The 7438-nt window shown below is 46.8% G+C and overlaps 1 protein-coding gene across 1 annotated transcript in view; it reads right to left on the reverse strand.

The window, feature by feature from the left end:
- The window catches only part of LOC135697194 (uncharacterized), a 257147-nt gene that overhangs the window by 22169 nt on the left and 227540 nt on the right, over window positions 1-7438 (reverse strand). The gene's annotated exons all lie outside the window — the stretch shown is intronic.

Here is a 7438-nt window from a genome sequence, read left to right on the forward strand (position 1 = left end):
AACTGTCCCTTGGTGGGGGACAGAAGTTCATACAGCGATTAAGGCTAAACGTAAATGTCTAAGGGCGCTGCGTAGGTTGCAGCTTGATGATCCTTCTAGGGCCGATAGATTGAGGGAGTTTCAGCTTGCTCGATCTAAATCTAGAAGCGTAATCAAAGCTGCAAAGCGGGATACATGGTCTGCTTTCACCGCGGACATATCGGAAACCACTAGCTCTGGTGAGCTATGGCGAAAGGTAAACTCTGTCGGTGGTAAGAACAGACATGTTGAGAGGGTTATTAAGTTGGATGGCGATTACACGAGAGACCCAGGACTTATCAGTGAGGCCTTTGCTGATCAATTTGCCAAGGTGTCGGCAAACAGCAATCACAGTGATGAGTTCCTGCGTGTTAAGTCATTGGCTGAGGGGGAGTACCGCTACTCCCGTGACAGGCAGTGTAGTCTAGTTAAAGACTACAACAGGGTATTCGTGCTTGAAGAGCTCAACTGGGTCCTGCGCCGCGGCCTTGGTAAGGCTGCGGGCCCTGATGACATCGGGTATCTCTTGTTTAGGAGATTACCCCTTGCCGGCCGATTGGCTCTTCTTGCTACTATGAACGAAGTCTGGCTTTCTGGCCAGATACCGGACGAGTGAAAAGAAGGGTTGGTTATTCCTATTCCCAAACCTGGGAAGGATAAAACCCTAACAGAGGGTTATCGACCGATAACCCTGCTGAGCTGCATGGGAAAAACACTCGAGCGGATGGTTAACCGTCGTCTGTCAACCGAGCTGGAGAGGCAAGGACGGATCCACCCACGGCAACACGCATTTCGATGCGGCTATGGGTCGGAGACGTTCTTCTCTGAGCTCGATCATTTATTGGACAAGGCCTCGTCGGAAGATTTGCATGTAGATGTAGTCTCCCTCGATTTGTCCAAGGCATATGATATGACATGGAAGCTTCCTATCTTGACTTTCCTCAAGAGCTGGGACTTCCAAGGATGTATGTTTAACTACGTAGAAAACTTTCTACAGAACCGTAGGTTCCGAGTATTGAACGCTGGCGCAACCTCTTCCTCGAGGTTGCTGGAGAATGGCATCCCGCAAGGGTCTGTCCTTTCGGTTACACTGTTTCTCATTGCGATGAACTCAGTGTTTGAACGCATTCCCAAGGAAGTATACATCATTGTATACGCCGATGATATTACCCTTATCGTGTTAGGTAAATACGGTAGGGTAGTTAGGCACAAGATGCAGGATGCAGTTCAGTCTGTCGTTGACTGGGCAGATGGTGTTAGGTTTGTGATTTCCCCCGAGAAGTCCAAACTGCTGCACGTCTGCTTTGGTCATCATCACAGACCGAACCTGCCTTATGTTAGTATCGGTGAGCATGCGGTCAAGGCCGTACGCGAGATGAAACTGCTTGGTGTGACTATTGATAACAAACTCCGATTTGTTAAGCACGCCAAGTTGGTGAAGGATAACGTCAAGAACAAGTTGAATATCCTTCGGACCCTAAATGGTCACTTCTCTGAAGCCTCTCGTAGTACATTGACCAAGGTTGCTAGGGCTCTGGTTGTCCCTAGCATCCTTTACGGGGTGGAACTGTGGAGCAGGGGTGGTGTCTCCTTGCTCAAGATTCTGGAACCTCAGTACAATGAGGCGTACAGAATTTGTAGCGGAGCGCTGAGGTCTTCACCAATAGCTTCTCTGTTGGTGGAGAATGGAAAGGTTCCTTTGGTGAATGTTGTCACCGAAGACCTGGCCACCAAGGCGCTAAGGCTCCTAGAAAGGGATCCTATTCTCAATGACAGGCCCACGGTTGCAAGGGCAAGATAATGGTGGAGCGACTTGACGGGAGTAGATCTTCCCACGTTAGCCCAGCGAGCTAGGCTGTGGCAACGGGCATGGGATGCTACTGCCCCGAAAGTTGATTGGAGGGTTAAAGCTATGTGCGGGGCGCGGGCTAGCTCTAGTGTGGCCTGCTTTACCCGGCCTTTCTCAAGCCGTGTAAAGCAGGTGCATAAGAATGCTTATCAATGGTTGTCGGGCTCTGCCAGCTGATCAGTCGATATGCGACCTCTGTGCACCTGAACTCCGATTCTTACCTCCCAGTGATATGGATATGGCGGTGATATTTGCCGTCAGTAATGCGAACAAGAACGGGGGATCATCGTCGTCACTAATGCACTATTATTCATAAGTCGCTAGTGTCAGTGATGATGATGACAGAGCAAATAGGTTTTAAACAACTCTAAGTAGCCCGTGATTATCGCTACCTGGCGATGCTAATCGGCTTGGTGCTGGTTACGATTTGGCCGTCCTGAATGAACTATATCCACCTCTACAAGGTGGATATAGTTTGAAGGGACGTTAATAGATGGAAGCAGCTTTTCTCAAGGCTCACAATAGAATAATTCCTGCAAGTCGAGCATTTCGTAACCCCCATCCTTACCTTTGGTATTCTCCTTGAAGAGGGAATTGGCCGTACAACTGGGATCCCCACACCATTTTCAGTGTCCAGCGGACAAAAACCCTGTCAGCCTATTGTATCTAGCAATTGTGGTGAAGTATTACTTGTTTTTAAGCCTTACAACTAATGAATTAAAATGCCTGATTTTCACCGAACAGTTCAGATGTTGAACGTTCGGTAAAAATTACCGAAGTCGGTAATGATTTCTAAGTGCGTATGTTTAGAACCTTGCTTGAATACTTTTTAGGTCTCAGAATCTTGCAAATACATCTTATCGTTTACCAAAACGAACCCTGCTGCAAACCCTACCCTCTTACCCAACATCCCAGTGATTCCTCGTGGAAGTGCAGAGGATTTCTCGGCTTCCATCAAAGCGAGTGTCATCACATTCCTTTCTTGATCCGCGTTCGGGCGCGACCGGCGCTGGTATTGCCTAGTTTGAGATCACCAGTTTTCACACATTGAAGATGATTGTGAGCTGATCTGACAATAACAAAGTAGCAACCGTGGGCGGTCAACTCATGCTCAGAATCTAGCAAATTTCTTCATATCTGGGATATTGAATTTACGTCTGGCGTATAGAGCTTTCTAGAGTGATTTCTCATTGTTAAGTTCACTTTAACGAAATTTATAGCCTCACAATTGAACATTTTTCTTAAAAAAATAAAAATCTTTATCCTGGATCTGTCGATATCTGTGTAAATTTTCAATGTCCAAATTTACAAAAATATTACTTTGGAACTAATCTCCGGATATCTCTGGTTTTCTCTAAAGGATTTCATTAGGATCATTCCAAAATGTCTGCAGTGTCATTTTTAGGATATCAGGTAAAGTCCTGTGTCCTTCTGCAAAATCCTGAAAATTTCATCCAAAACGCTCAAGAAATTCACTGTACGTAGCTTTGTATGCTTCACATTCTTTCGTGAAGTAGCATTAATTTGTTTCCCAAATTTGCTTTTAAATTTTGTATCAACTCAGAATTCCATGAGAATGTTCCTCAGATTTCTTTTGAGATTCGTCTCAAAATGCCTTTAAAAGAAACTCTTGGAATTTTCTTGAAACTCTCATTAGAATTTCATTGCGTCTCGTCGTTTGCGGTTTGGAGTTCTTGTTGGCGGTGGTTTGTGATATTTCCTGTTAACAAGCAACTGGTAATTCTGGGTTTCTTCTTCTAGGGAACTGGGGTGAGGTCGCCGTAATGACGGAGAACCCTGGTGACCCACCGTCATGGTGGGACCAACCCGATCTTGGTGATAGTTTTCGGAATCAACGAGGACCAACGTTACCGAACTATATGAATCCAGAGGGGAATCATGGCGGTATCAGAATCTAGTGTAGGCGGAGCTGACGGAAAACCGCTGCCGTAAGTCGATTCAAGAATTCCTATGCGGGAGAATAGAAGGTGCTTATCCTGAGGGTCAGGGTCGTTCCTATGCCCTTATAGTACGAAGTGCGCAGCAGTGCATCAAACTGCAAGAACTCAAGGTACGGAACAAAGGTGGAAGTCATCCCGCACCCAGTATTGAACTCCACAAGTTTCGCCGTAAGCTGCAGGGACGTTATCCGATACTCAAAGCAAGACATTGTCGAAGACTTGAAAAGGACCAAGGTACAAAAGGCGTGAAGGTGGTGGTAGAGTCAACACGACGACTTTAATCATCACTTGTGCACCTGAGTGCGTGGACTTTGGTTACCTACGATGCCGAACTCGTCCGTATTACTCAGCGTCAATGCAATGCTTTAGCTACTGGGCTTTTGGGCACACTATGATGCGATACAAGGCGAGTAAGCCGATATGTAGGAAATGTTTCGGAGATCATCCGATCCCTGAGGATAGATCGTGTCCAAATGACAAATACTGCGCCGGATGCCAAACCAACCAGCATGCTCTCTCCGACCGCTCTTGTCCGAATTATGTACGGGAACGGGAAAACTCTATACAGAAGTTGAAAGATGACCGGGACTCTATGAACAAAATAACGGTGTAAGAATTTTCACTGGAGTCACCTCTGCTAGCTTAGAAAATAAATTCGCTGAGAATAACGACAAAATTGAGGAATTAGCCAACCAGGTTAACCAATTAGCGAGATCGCACCATCCTGCAACTGCAAGTCGCCCTGCAGATGAAAGGTGAACCGACCCTAATTAATCAACCGACTGCCTCATTCCCCAATTCCGGGCAAACTGATTTTACCGCGATGTTCCAACAGCAGATGGAACAAAATAACAAGCTGATGTTGGCAATGCAAGATACATTCCATAAGTCGATTAAAGCCTCGATGGTCGAAGACTACTGAATGTTGAAGCTTCATTGCAAGTTTCCACTCTAACCTCTCCGAGACTTGCAGTCAGTCAACCAAGCATCTTGCCTCTTTTAGATGCCACTACAGCACCCATCACCGAAACTGCATCAGCTCCCTCCTGCCCCAACAATTCGAACAACGCAAACGATCATATTGTCGAAATTAGCAACCAATGCAGCAAGACAGCCTGATACCCCTCTGCGAACCCTCATCACACCCAAGACAAATAAACATCCGATCTTGGACCTAGACCCCTCACGCCGACCACCCCGCTCAAGTTCCCAAAATCCAGCAGCCATTGAAGATCTCACCAGAATCATGAGCCGAAGGAGAAACAGAAGTAGTAACTTACCTGTTTCCAATGGTAACATGACCCACGCCATTCTCCCGGACAATTCTAATGGCTAATACACCAACATCACCACGTAAGCAAAAACTGCAAAAACTCCACCAGAATCCTCGGACACCGCTCCGCAACCGAACAGAGCGATTGAAGACCACTGTGCGCCGAGTATACGTGGCACCTGCAGTGCGGACTTTATGCCCCACCGGAACTGCTGGACCAGCCCCGTAGCTCGTCGACGAAGAACCCTAAGAAAAACCCAGTGATAGCCCCCGGCCACCGAGGCCCCGGAACTGACGGCAATCCCCCGGTACCGAGCGGGAACTGGAAGACGGACAAGGGTGGTAACACCTATTCCCCTGATGACTTCGAGGGAATGAAGATACAACAAGATCGGGACGGACAACGGATGTTACGCCAATTGCCAGAACGACTCCGAGGGATGCAAGCCGTCGAACACGTCGTTTAACAATTCTTCTACCGTTGCTGGGACATCCCTGTCTCGGATGGGTGGAATGCCTCCGCCTGTCCGTAGTGGGGCCCTGTCTCATGCAACAACGATCCTGATCATCGTATCGGAGCTCGGAGCCAATCAGCACCACATGCACGCCGAAAGCAAACACTGATTCTACCGCCGTTGGGACATCCCTGCCCTGGGTGGGCGGAACGCCTCTGCTTGCCCCTGGTGGGGCTCTGTTTCATTATGGACGCAGTGAACCGTTGAATACAGAATCCACGGCCGACGAAATCAACGACACCAGTAGTCGCGTGATCGTATCCAGCGCATACAACACCGTGGATGAAAAGCCTCCACCTCCCTTTGGAGGAACCCGATCTCAATCGACACGTATTCCTGCCACTGAACCGGAACCAAGCATGGTCGCCTGCTCGCAAACAACTCGAACAACAAGCTTATTCATCCGCAAAACTGCCTAAACATCCTTCCTCCCTTTGGATCACCTTGAACGCAGGGTTCGATGGGTGGGGCAATGTTTCATTCGGTCTGCTGCTCGAGCCCACTGACCATTTTTTTCCGATATGCCATCTTCACCTTGGTTGGATGGAACGCCTTCACTTAATCTTGGCGAAGCTCTGACTGGCACGGATCTCACGGCCGATTCCGCTAACCGAATCAATGCGGCAACCGACGTGAATCATTTTGACGGGAATTCTGAAACCAGCCCATTTGTGATTCTGAGAGAAGTGCAGAGTAACCACCGTCGAGGCTTCTGAAAGAGATATGTTTATGACTCTAAGGGAATTCCATCGGTGATATCGAATCACGTGTATGGTTTTGATATAATTATATCTGGGCTTATGAACAGATTATGCTGAGAGAATCTCATCTGTAATTTTGAGATAGGATTCGCGTAGGATTCTGAAGAATCACATCAAGGGCTCTGGGCCTCGCTTAGCTCAGTCGGTAAAGGCGCAGCTATAAAGCAAGACCATGCTGGAGGTGGCTGGGTTCAATTCCCGGTCCGGTCTAGGAATTTTTCGGGTTGGAAAATTTCTCGACTTCCCTGGGCATAGAATTATGATTGGACTTGCCACACAATTATATCAATGCAAAAATGGTACAGGCATCGAAAGCTCTCAATTAATAACTGTGAAAGTGCATCTAGAACACTAAGTTGAGAGCACGCAATAAGCTTAAATGGGATATGCAATAAGCTTGAAAAACGAAGAAGAAGAAGAAGAAGAAGAAGAAGAAGAAGAAGAAGAAGGTCTGAGAAAATTTCGTCTAGAATTGGTTCAGAGAATCCCGGTGGGGATTCTTTAAGGATTTCGACGAGGATTCTGAAAAAAATCCAGGTTGGATTCTTAGAAAATCCCATTTAGATTTCTAAGATAATTCCCCGTCGAAGATTCTGAACGAAGCGCTTCAAGAATGCAGAGAGAATTCTGAAAGAATTCTGACGGGGATTTGAGGCGAATCCATTCCATTATTCCATTTATGATTCTGAGAGAAATGAGAAAATTCCGCCTAGGATTCGTTGAAAGTACCGAGTTAGATATTTTGGAAGGATTCTGAGTGAACTTCGTGTAGGATTGTAAGAGAAACCCCGGTCGAGGATTCTGATAGAATCACGTCAAGGATTTTGAGAGGATTGCATCTGGGATTACGAAAGAATCACATCAATGGTCTATGATTCTTTAAGGGGAACCTGGAAGGATTTCGTCGAGGAGTCCCACACCACAACAACATCAACATTCCCCTAGATGCACGGTCCAATGCGAAGAGATACAACCAATGGAAGGCCAGTTTCCTCAGAATTTCCTCAAAAATATGCCCAACATATTCCTTGAATTATCCTTGTAGGAACCCTTCCGAAAAT

The sequence above is a fragment of the Ochlerotatus camptorhynchus genome, unplaced genomic scaffold (assembly GCF_037179485.1).
Source record: "Ochlerotatus camptorhynchus isolate MF236.1 unplaced genomic scaffold, CSIRO-AGI_Acam_v1.1 ptg000067l, whole genome shotgun sequence".
Lineage (NCBI taxonomy): Eukaryota > Metazoa > Arthropoda > Insecta > Diptera > Culicidae > Ochlerotatus > Ochlerotatus camptorhynchus.